The sequence below is a fragment of the Elephantulus edwardii genome, unplaced genomic scaffold (assembly GCF_000299155.1).
Source record: "Elephantulus edwardii isolate Elephantulus edwardi_28Jun2011 unplaced genomic scaffold, EleEdw1.0 scaffold00286, whole genome shotgun sequence".
In the NCBI taxonomy this organism is placed as follows: domain Eukaryota; kingdom Metazoa; phylum Chordata; class Mammalia; order Macroscelidea; family Macroscelididae; genus Elephantulus; species Elephantulus edwardii.
In genome coordinates, this window is record NW_006400036.1 from 529,916 (window position 1) to 542,143 (window position 12,228).

Here is a 12,228-nt window from a genome sequence, read left to right on the forward strand (position 1 = left end):
GGCCTGAGGGCCACAGATTAAAATCTCTTCATAATTATTTCTGTGATATTCAAATATCTTCTTTTTCTCTTTTATTTAAATACAATTTTTATTTTATACTGATTTACTTTAAAAGTTCATATACATAGTTTTTACAGTAGATCTTTCCCATTTCATTTATTCACCCCTTCTTCCACCCAAAAAATTGTGTGACCCTATGATTAACCACCTCCCTACCTCTGCCCTTCCTCATCCCTCTTCTCCCACTCTCTCCCCTCAAATCTATTTTTAAGATGATTTTTAAGTTCAGGTAGAATAGACTCAAGATCATATTTTGGTTCTTGTGGACTTATTTTCATTTTCTTCAGCCTGAGTTTGAACTTGTGCATTAATAATTGACAGTCTGTTCCACAGTCAGAGTCTGGCCTGATTTTGAGTGCTGATATTAAACTACTGCAACAATTCTTCCATAGATATAATCAATCTGATTCCTATGCAGACCATTAAGTTAGATTGATATGCAAATTCATCCTCTCTAGTTGTTTTTTTTTAACAGGTATTTGCAGTATTTGTCCTTTTGAGAGTTAACTCACTCAGCATAATGCTTTCCAGACTCTGCCAAATTATGTAGTATTTTTTTTAAATCATTACTTCTGAGTGTTGTATAATATTCCGTTGTGTGACTGTACCACAATTTCTCCATTCAGTTGTGAGTGGAAATTTGGACTCTTTCCACATTCTTGTGATGGTGAATAGATGGTGCATATTTATTGCAAAAATAGAAGGATAACTACCTGCGGACTTTCCCAAAGCAACTCAATCTTTTGACTTCCTGATTACTAGTGCCAAAAGTGTTGTTTTTGGACTAAAGCAATGCAATTCTTAAAAAATCATGAGACTGTCAATTAGCCTAGTGGTGAGAATCTTTGTTTTCCTGATGTTGAGCTTCAATCTGTATTAAAGGTAACAGTATTTTACTTTCTTCATCAAACACTTCAATTTCTGAAAGCAAGGTTATGTCATCTGTATAGAGCAGGTTATTGGTGAGTCTTCCTCCAATACTGATGCCACATTCCTCCTCATAAAATCCATCCTCCAAACACCCTCTTGTCTTGATTTTTAATCATGCAGTGTTTCTTTGCTCTGTTCAGATGACTTCTACAAGGTCTAAGAATAGATTTTGCATGAGTACAATCAAGTGTTCTGGGATGCTATTTTTTTTCAATGTTATCTACAATGTGTTGTGATCCATACAGTCAAATATTCTTGCATAATCAATAAAACACAAATGGAAATGTCCTGGTACTCTTTGCAAAGATACATCAGACTTTGGCAATGATATCTCTGGTGCCATAGCATCTTCTAAATCCTGCTCGAACTTCCACCAGTTCTCTGTCAGTGTGCTATTCTAGCTCTTTTTTGGATGATCTCCAGTAGTATTTTGCTTGCATGTGATACTGATCATTGTTGTTGTTGTTGTTATGTGCCATCGAGTTGTTTCCGACTCATAGCGACCCTATGCACAACAGCTCTAAACCCTTGCCACACTCTGTGGAATAACCTTACTTCAGAATGAGATCAAATATGGATCATTTCCAGTTAGTCAGCCAGGCAGCTGTCCTCCATATTTCCTGGCATAGACTTGTGAGCATATCCAGGGCTGCTTCTGTTAGTTGAATCATGTCAATAGGTATCCCATTAATTTGTGGTGCTCTCTTTTTTACCAGTGCCTTCAGTGCAGCATCAACTTCTTTATTTGTAACCATTGGCTCCTGCTCATATGGTACTTCCTAAAATTTTTCAGTGTCAGCCAATTCTTTTTGGTTGAGTAACTCTGTATATTTTCTTCATCTTGTTTTAATGCTTTCTGGATAATTTCAGATTTGTGCTCTTAATATCCTTCAGTATTGCAACTTGAACCTTGAATTTATTTTTTCTGTTACTTCACCTTGAGGAATGCAGATTCTTCCCTTCTTATTCTCCCATTTCAGTTTTCTGTATACTCCTTTATAATATTTTGCTTTGCTTTTCAAGATAGCCTTTGAACTATTCGGTTCAACTCTTTTACATTAAAACTGTTTCTCTTTGTTTTACTTCTGCAACTTTCCCCCTTGTAGTTAGCATACAACTTGAAATTGTCTCTTTAACTATGAATGGAACACCATTGTTTTTTCTTTTTCTTTCTCAGAATAATATACCATGTGATTGTCTTATTCAAAGTGGCCAATGTCAGTCCATCTCATCTCACTTGTGCCTAGATAGTAGACTTCCCTAGTAAGACTCCTTTACTGTGCACATATAGAATTACTATCTCTGTACCTTTCCAGTCTACATGCAGAACAAATCTTTTGGGAGGCTGAACTTTATGAGGAGGAATTAGAGGAAGACTCATCAATAACCTGCATTATGCAGATGACACACCTTGCTTGCTGAAACTGAGGACAGCATGAAGTGTTTGCTGCAGAAGATCAAGGACTATAGTAGTCAATATGAATTGAAGCTCAACATGTAGAAAACAAAAATTCTCATCTCTGGGCCAAGTGGTAGCATCATGATAGACAGAAGAGATTGAAATTGTTAACAACTTCAGCTTGCTTGGTTTCACAACTGACACTCTTGGCATCAGAAGTTAGAAAATAGAAATAAAAAGATGAATTGCATTGGAAAATTCTGCTACCAGGGACCTCTCTAGAATACTGAAGAGCAATGATGTCAGTCTAGAGACTAAGGTGTGCCTAGTTTGGGCCATGGTCTCCAGAATTATTTGCTAAGCCTCATAGAGCTGGACATTAACTAAGCATGACAGAAGAAGAATAATTTTCTTTGAGTTGTGATGCTGGAAAAGTGTTAAACATACTGTGAACTGCAAGAAGAAAAATTGGTCTTTCCTGGAAAGAGTGACCAAATTTCTCCTTGGAGGATAGGGTTTTGTAGATCAGCCTCACATACTTTGGACGCATGGTTAGGAGGGACCAGTCCTTGGTGAAGGACATCATGCTTGGGTGGAAGGGTGTAGGGACAGCTCGAAGAGGAAGATTCCAGATAAGATGCATTGACTCAATGACTGAAGAAATGGGATTAGGTCTGTTGGATATGATGTGTTTGGCTCAGTATAAAGCAGGGTTCAGAGCTAATGTACATAGGGTCACTATGAGTCCCAGGCCACTTGACAGCACATGAGAACACCACAATACAGAATTAGTGTCTTAAAAGAGACTTAATGTGAAGGAACTTAACGCACAAAACAAGAGGGGAAAAAAAGTAGCATAATGGATAGCATCCACTTCCGAAATGGCTTGACTCCAGAAACTCTATGAACAGTGTTCAGGCATTTCACTCACAGGGTCGCTATGAGTCATCTATGACTCGACGGCACCTAACAACAACAACAACAATGGATAAAAAAGGAAAGCCCATCAAAAAGTTGTCGAGACACATCTAATAAATGAAGAGGAAGACAGACTCAAAATCAAAGGCTGGAAAAAAATACTGCAAGCAAATAATATCCACAAAAAAGCAGGAGTGGCAATATTATCTCTGATAAAATAGACTTCAGAATGAAAATCACCATAAAAGATACTGAAGGATTTGTGCCACTGCTAGAACCTCTACTCGGAATATTATTGCTTTTTAATTTTTTTTTAATTTAAATTTTTCATTTCAATGAACATCTACAGATTTTGGAATTCCATTCATTCATTGTTGCACCCTTCTCCCCGCACAAACCCCTCCCCCTCCCCGCTTTTTAATTTTTGACTCATGTACTTTTAACTTGTTAGTTAAATTTGTGTCTTCTAGGTTGCAACACCTCCATGATACATCTTCAAGGATATGAACATGTACAGCTAAGCACAATTAATAACAGTGCATCTAAATTCCAGAATCAATCTCCATAATAGTCTATGTGTTTCCTACTGCCAAAGGGACCCTTTAGAGTAGATCTTCACCCTGAAACATACAGCATCCCTTTTCAGCAGGAAGTAGCTAAGAGAATATGCCATCCCCTTTTCCTTATGAATCAGGGTGAAGTCTCTCTCAGGGAGGAGTGATAGGGAATGGCAAAGGGCGCACTGACAAAGGAGATTAATCAGAACTGGCTTTGACAAGCACTGTGGCAATTGGACAATTAAAACAGACATTCGGGGGAGGGGGAAGAAGAACCAACTGGGGAGGAGGGTAGAGAAAACAGTGCAACAATGAATGAATGAGAACCCAAAATCTCTGTAAATGTTCATTAAAACTAATACAATTTAATAATAATTTTAAAAAAAGATACTGAAGGGCACTATATAATGATTAAAGGCATAGTAGATCAAGAAGACATAACATTAGTCAACATCTATGCACCAAATGGTAGACCTGCTAAATATATAAAATAACTTTTTTTTCACTGTTAATCACTTTATTAAACAAAGAATAAACAAGTTTTATATTTTTTAAAAAAATATGCTTGATCAACAGCAGCACAGAGAGCAAGCAGTTGGCCTACTGGCCAGAAAGTCATGCTCCCGAGCCAAAGGTGGTCTGACTCTACTCTGTGGCCCTCAGGCCTGGTTTTCATTGTTTTTGGTGAAACATTCTTCTAGGTCATATAGCCCTGGTCTGTCCACTTGCCGTGCAGAGGTAACTTGTGTTCGCTGTGAAGCTGAACACTGCGACACTGATGAGTCAAATGCGCTAATGGCTACCCATGGTGGACAGTGTTTGGTGGAGCTCCCCGATTAAAACAAACTTGGAAGCAGGAGTGGCATCCACTTCTGTAACAGCTTCCCTCTGGAAATCCTATGAATCTAAGATCCCCAAGCTGGTCGATGATGGGGAACATACTGAAATTCAGGTCTGTCTGTCTTCATACTGCTATTTTTTTCCTGCTCTACTAGCTAAGGACTCTGGAATTTATGCAGGAGAGCGGTGGTATCACAAGGCACTTCCACTCCAGTGGGTCTTCCACATGTCCAGCCCTGGGCAGACTCTTCTCTCCTCTGGGAAAGTAAGGCTCTGTCCCCGTCCTCTTCCGTTACAATCTCTTCTGAACGTAGCTTGAGGGGCACAGTGTGTAGTAAGCTGCTTTGCTAACCACAGGCTGCTGCACATCTCCAATGGTTCGGATCCACCAGCGGCTCCACAGGAGAAAGATGGGCAGGCACTTTCCATTTTGATTTATGGTCTTAGAAGTCAAATTATTGCAGAATACCTGCCGCCATCGCTCGCCTGGACGCCGGGAGCACACGCCGCCCGCCGCGAAAAAGGAAGCACAACAGGCGTTTCTCGTCAAAGCAGACTGTTGTTTTTTTTATTGGGGAGACCTGACTGCCGGGAGTACGCCGGCTCGGTCCGCCGCTCCACCGGTCCCGTGGCCGCCTCCGGCCGCTCCCCGCCACTGGACGGCGAGGTCTCGCCCCCTGTCCGTGCCCCGCCCCGGCGGGCCGCGCGGACCACTCCCCGGCTCCCGAGGCTTCTTCGCTGGCCGTGGCGGCGCGGCCCCGGCCCGAGGCGGCGGGTTCTGTGGCAGAGGCGGCACGGTGGGAGGGCGGGCATAAAATAACTTTTAACAGAACTGAAGAAAGAAATAGAAAACACAAGAATAGTGGTAGGAAACTTTAACACACCACTCTCACCAAAAGATAGGTCAACTCAAAAGAAACTTATCAAAGATGCAGAAGACTTAAATTACATAGTCAGCCAACTCAACCTTGTGGATGTATTGTGAGCACTGCACCCAACTAAAATTCAATTCATTTTCTTCTCAAGTGCACATGGTACATTCTCCAGAATTGGTCATATATTAGGGCACATGGCAAGTCTCAACAAATTTAAAACTGAAATAATACAAAGTATCTTCTCAGACTACAATGCCATAAACTAGAAATTAACCACAAGAGGATAAAGCTTAGAAAGCGATCAACTTGGAAGCTAAATAACACCCTGCTACAACACAATTGGGTTATAGAAGAAATAAAGAATGAAATAAAAAAGTTCCTCAATTCAAATGATAACAAAAATACAATATACCAAAACCTGTGGGATGAGATAAGGCAGTCAATTCATAGCCATAAACAAACATTAAAAATGAAGAAAGAAACAAAGAAATGATCTGACTCAACACCTTCACCAACTAGGAAAAGAACAACACTGTAATCCAATAGCCTCTAGAGGAAAGGAAATTATAAGGATAAGAGCTGAAGTTAATGAGATAGAAAACAGAAAAATAATTGAAACCACCAATAAAGCCAGGAGCTGGTTTTTTTGAAAAGTTTAATAAAATTGACAAACCACTGGAAACTTAACAAATGAAGTAACTCAGTAACACAAAAAAACCCTCTATTAAGTAATGATAGAGATGACATCACAACAAAACCAGAGGAAATGACAATATCAGTATATTATGAAAAGCTATACTTAAATAAATTTGAAAACTTAGAGGAAATGGACAAATTCCTTGAAATTCATGCCCTACCCAGACTGATACAGTCTGATGTAGCACACTTGAACAGACCCATCACAAAAGAAGAAATTGAGCAAGTCATAAAAAGACTCCCCATGCTGGAAAACTCCTGTGCTAGATGGCTTCATAGTTGAATTCTACCAAACATTCAGAGAAGATGTATCACCAAGTCTACTGAAGTTGTTTCAAAATATAGAAAAAGAAGAAAAACTCCCAGAGACATTGTATGAAGCAAATATAACAATAATATCAAAACCAGGCAAAGATATAACCAAAAAAGAAAACTATAGACCAATATCTCTCATGACCATAGATGCAAAAATCCTTAATCAATGGGGAAAAAAAAACTTAGCCAATGGAATCCCAAAAGCACTTCAAAAAAATAATTCATCCTAACTAAGTGGGATTCATAAGAGGTATGCAAGTATGATTCAACATAAAAACAATCAACATAATTCACTACATTAACAAAACACAAAATAAAAAGAACCATATTATCCTAGCAAGTGATGCAGAAAAGGCATTTGACAAAATCCAACACCTCTGATTAAATGTTCAGCAAAATGGGAATAGAAGGGAATTTTCTCAACATAGTGAAAAATATGCAAAACCAAGAGCCAATGTAATTCTCAATGGAGAAAGATTAAAAGCATTTTCTTTGCCAACAGAGACCAGACAAGGTTGTCCACTGTCACCACTTCTATTTAATATTGTATTGGAAGTACTTCCTAAGGCCATACAACAAGAGAAGAAAATAAAAGTCATTCCAATTGGCAAAGATATGGTTAAAACATCACTATGTGCAGCTGATATGATAGTGTACACAGAAATCCCCATGGACTCAGAAATTTTTTAAAAAAACTATTAGAATTAGTATATCAGTTTAGTAGAGTGGAAAGATAAAAGTTCAATATCCAAAAATCAGTGGGAGTCCTCTAAAGTAACAAAGAGAACTCAGAGAAGGAAATCAAGAAAGCAGTACCATTAGCAATGTTATTATTGTTAATTGCCTTCAAGTCGAGCAAGACCCATAGCGACTCTATGAACAAAAGGCTTGAAGCCCCTCTACAACTATTGACATTTATCAAAGTTCATAGAGTTTCTGGAGGCATGTTATTTAGGAAGTGGATGCCACTCCTGCTTCCAAGCCATTAGCAATAGCCAACACCAATTGAGATAGTTGGGAGTGAACCTAACTAGAGATACAAAAGACCTATACAAAGAAAACTAGAGAACATTTTTGTGAGACACAATAAAAGATCCAAATAAATGGGGAAATGTTCCCTATTCGTGGATAGGAAGACTCAATATTGTGAAAATGACAATCATACCAAAAACAATCTACAATGTTCAATGCAATCGTAATACAGATACCAAATTAATTTTTCAAGGAGGTCGAAAGAGAAATTGTCAAGTTTATTTGGAGAGGCAAGAGACCTTGAATAAGCAAAGCACTTCTGGAAAACAAAAATGAAGTGGGAGGCATAGCACTCACAGACCTCAAAACCTACTACACAGCAGTAGTAACCAAAGTATCATGGTACTGGTATAATGACAGTCACATAGACCAGTGGAATATAATTGAGAACTCAGAAATGGACCCATCTATTTATCATCAACTGATATTCCACAAGGAAATAAAAGTTATCAAATGAGTAAATAACAACCTCTTCAACAAACAGTACTGGCAAAATTGGACTGCTATCAGCAAAAAGCTAAAACAGGATCCATATCAGACACTATACACAAAAATCAACTCAAGGTGGATCAGAGACCTCAGAAAAAAGCCCCAAACCATAAAGCTTATAAAAGACAAACTGGGACCAAGCTTCAAAGGCCTAGTGTATACAGTATAAAGGGACTGCTAAATTCAGCCAGAAATGCACCATCTGAAAAGAATAAAATTGATGAATAGGGCTTTCTAAAGATTAAATTTCTGTGCTCATCAAAACCTTTTCCAACAAAGTAAAAAGAAAGCCTACTGACTGGGAACAAACATTTGGCAATACCATCTCAGAAAAGGTCTCATCACAAAAGTTTACAGAATCTTACAGGACCACCAGAAGAAAAAGACTTATAACCCAATTACAAAATGGGAAAAAGACAGGGAAAGACTTTTCACAGAGGAGAACATTCGGGTGACCAACAGACTCATGAAAAATGCTCTAAATCACTGGCAATTAGAGATGCAAATCAAAATCACAATGAGAAATCATCTTACCCCTGGAGCAGTGGCAAAGTTTAGCAAAGCAGCAAGTAACTGTTGGAGAGGCATGGCAAGATAGGAACTCTTATACATTGTTGGTACAATCACTCCGAAAGGCACTTTGGTGGTTCCTCAAAAAGCCTAACATAGAAATTCCATATGACCCAGCTATTCTACTGCTTGGAATATACCCTGAGAAAATGAGAACTGAGGCACCAATATTCATAGCAGCATTATTCACCATAGCAAGAACATGGAGGCAGCCCAAATGCACAACCACAATGGAATGGATTGAGAAATTGTGGTACATTCACTCAATGGAATGCTATACAGCACACAGGAGAAACAATTTTGTAGATTAGTACCAACCATGGGAGGGACTGGATAGCATTATGCTAAGTGAACTAACTCAGTCTCATAAGGACAAATACTGAATAAGACCATTATTGTAGAACAAATAGAATTCTAGGATCCAAGGAGCAGAGGGGGCACTTAATCATAGGGTCACACAATTAGATGGGTGGATGTTGAGACCTGGCTAACTTGCAAAGCAAGATTAGTAAGGCATTGCAAAACCAGCAGAACTGGTTCCACCCTAGCTAAAGCATTTGCTTGGCGGTAAACAACTCCAGGAAGCAGAATGCTAATGAATTGGGAGTGACTATAGCAGGAATGTGATGCTCTTTATCTTCAGAAGATTCTTTGTTCCTCTAAGCTCTCAAGGAGACATTCCAGAAGACATCTTTGTTTTGTGTTTAGGTCTGTGAGAGTTCATGTTAAACCTGACAGTTTACAATTCGGGCAGATAAGATTACCCCTGCAGGCATGTTTCTAAGACCTATATAAACCTTTTCCAGAATATTAAAGTTTGCTATTTGCTATCAGCATAGCCTCTCTGTGTCTTCATTTAATCCTAGCCCCTTCTCTCACGGAACTGTTTCGATATATTGAGGCTGGACCTCGATAGGTGGAGGGAGGGATGAGTAAACAAAAGGGGAAAGATCCAGTGTGAAAAAGAACATATACAAATTTTATGAACTTTGTATGTAAACCAATACAAAATAAAAAATTTAAAAAATTAATTGACATGGAATCATTTCAAGCAATAACGAGATCAAGGCAATTGTGAGGAAGGAAGGAATCCAAGCTACACTGTAAATCTTCAGGATCTGATGGAATACCAACTGACAAGTTTCATCAAACAGAAGCAGCCCTGAATGTGCTCATTAAGCTGTACCAGAAAAACTGGATCCAAATCCATTTCTAAGCCAACTGCCTGAAAGAGATCTGTATGATCCAACAGAATGTGAAAACTATAGAACAATATCATTGATACAATACCATTTGTATCACTTGCAAACAAAATCTTTCTGAAGGTTATTAAAAACAGACTAGAACAGTGTATTGGTAGAATCCTGTCACAAATCCAAACCAGCTTTAAAGGATACTGTGGCACTAAGGCTATCATTGCTGATGTCAGATGGATTTTTGCAGAAAGCAGAGAATATTAGAAGGATAATTATCTGTTTTATTGACCATCAAAAGGCATTTGACTGTGGATTATAACAAATGATGGCTAATGTTGAGAAGAATGGGAATCACAGAACAATTGTGCTTTTTCAAAACTTATACCTCAATGGAGAGGCTCTTCGATCAGAATAAGTTTGAAAATCAATGGGTCCTTGATGTCATCACACTGCATGAGTTGAAATCAAGAAAAGAGTGTTTTAGGGTTATATACATTCTCGATACTTATACAGTCCCTGAGCTCAGCAAATCATATCAGAAACTAAACTTTATGTGGCATCAGGATCAGAGTAAGGCTTATCAACAACTAGTATTATGCAGATGGCACAATTTTGCTTGCTAAATTCCAGGACTTCGGCACTTGCTACAAAAGATTAGACTGCCGTCTTCAGTATATATTACATGTCAAGAAAACAAAAATTCTCACCACTGGGTAATATGCAACATAAATATAGAAAGGTTTGACTTGTCAGTGATTTCATCCCAATTGGATTGACAATGAACACACTTGGTTCCCTCAGTCAAGAAATCAACAGTATTGCATTGGAAGATTTGCCATCACAAACTTCTCCAAAGTGTCACAGAGAAAGGATGTCAGTTTAATGATTAAGTAAGGTATGCCTGAAGCAAGTTATGGTATTTTCAATTACTAAGCTTCGGAAAGTTGGATAAGAGTACTGAGTATCTATGGATTGCCAAAAGATTAAACAAGTGTATCTTGGAAAAGGATGATCAGGGAACTCCTTTTTAGCTAGAAAGCCGAAGCTTCCTTTCTAGTATGAGCTTCTACTTGGAAAAGGGCGTCCTTGGTAAGATGATGGGTCAGTTAGGGGGAGAATATCTTCAACAAGATGAATTGAAAAGGTGGCCATATCAATGGGGTGAAGTATTTTGAGATGGTGATGATGTCACAGGATAAGGCCAGTTCATATCTTTTGTTCATTGGATCCTTTTGCGTCTCAGTTGACTTGAGAGCAAATAACAAGAATTTGCTGCTCCATGCGCATTCATAGAGTGGTGGTAGGAAGCAGGCGACTCTGGCAGCCAATCCGGGCCTTGGCCTCATTTTCTTGTTCCCGCCCCATCCCGCCTACTAGTAGTCCTGATTTCCATGTGCAGCTGCTCCCAAAATTGCTTTTTGGTCGGTACTGGAGGTGAGTGCACGTGGACTCGTCTCATCTCTGGGCGTCAGAACTGCGCTATTGCTTCTCTTCTCAGCCCTCTGGGTCCGCGAATCTGGATTGGGTCAGTCTGTTTGGGCACAGGATAAGAAAGGCTTCAGATCCGTTGTGTATATGGTCGCCATTAGACCTACTGGGCTTGTTGGCACCTAACAATAACCACATGTACTTAAAGATGTGTGTCTCTCTAACATCTCTGATGGCCTAGTTGCTTGAAGCTGCAGTGCAGTCACAAAGACACAAGGTTTGAATCCACCTGCTGCTCCAGGAGAGGATGTGGATTGTATCTTACAAATTTTGATATTTTTCCATTTTTATTTTACTTTATTATTTACTTTTTGAGCCTGCATTATTAGAGTGTTAACAATGTCTATATATTGAAATATCTTATTGAATTATAACGTAATTATTGTCAGAGAAAACATGCTCTATGACCCCATGCATTGATATTTAATATGCATTTGATCTGTTTTCTTAAATGTGTTATGTGCAGTTAAATGTATTTTCTACAATTACTGAACTTAGTGATTCGAAAATGTCAATAAGACCAAGAAAATTAGGTTTTCTGTATCCTAATTATTTTCCTTTTCAGTTCTTGTGCACTGAGATGAGGTTTTAAAACATTAAAAGGTATCTAATTTCAATTTACTGTTTTATATTTATTTTCTCTATTTTGGATGATAAATGCGGCATCAGGATTGACGGAAGATCTATCAACAATCTGTGTTATGCAGATGACACAACCCTGCTTGCTGAAACTGAAGAGGACCTGAAGCGCTTGCTGCAGAGGGTCAAGGACTGCAGCCTTCAATATAGCTTGAGGCTCAATGTCAAGAAGACAAAGATTCTCACCACTGGACCAATTGGCAGCATCAGGATGGATGGTGAAG

General features: G+C 38.7%; 1 pseudogene; it reads right to left on the bottom strand.

The window, feature by feature from the left end:
* Positions 1-5,159: 5,159 nt before the first annotated feature.
* Positions 5,160-12,228, bottom strand: part of LOC102846363 — a 25,309-nt pseudogene continuing 18,240 nt past the window's right edge.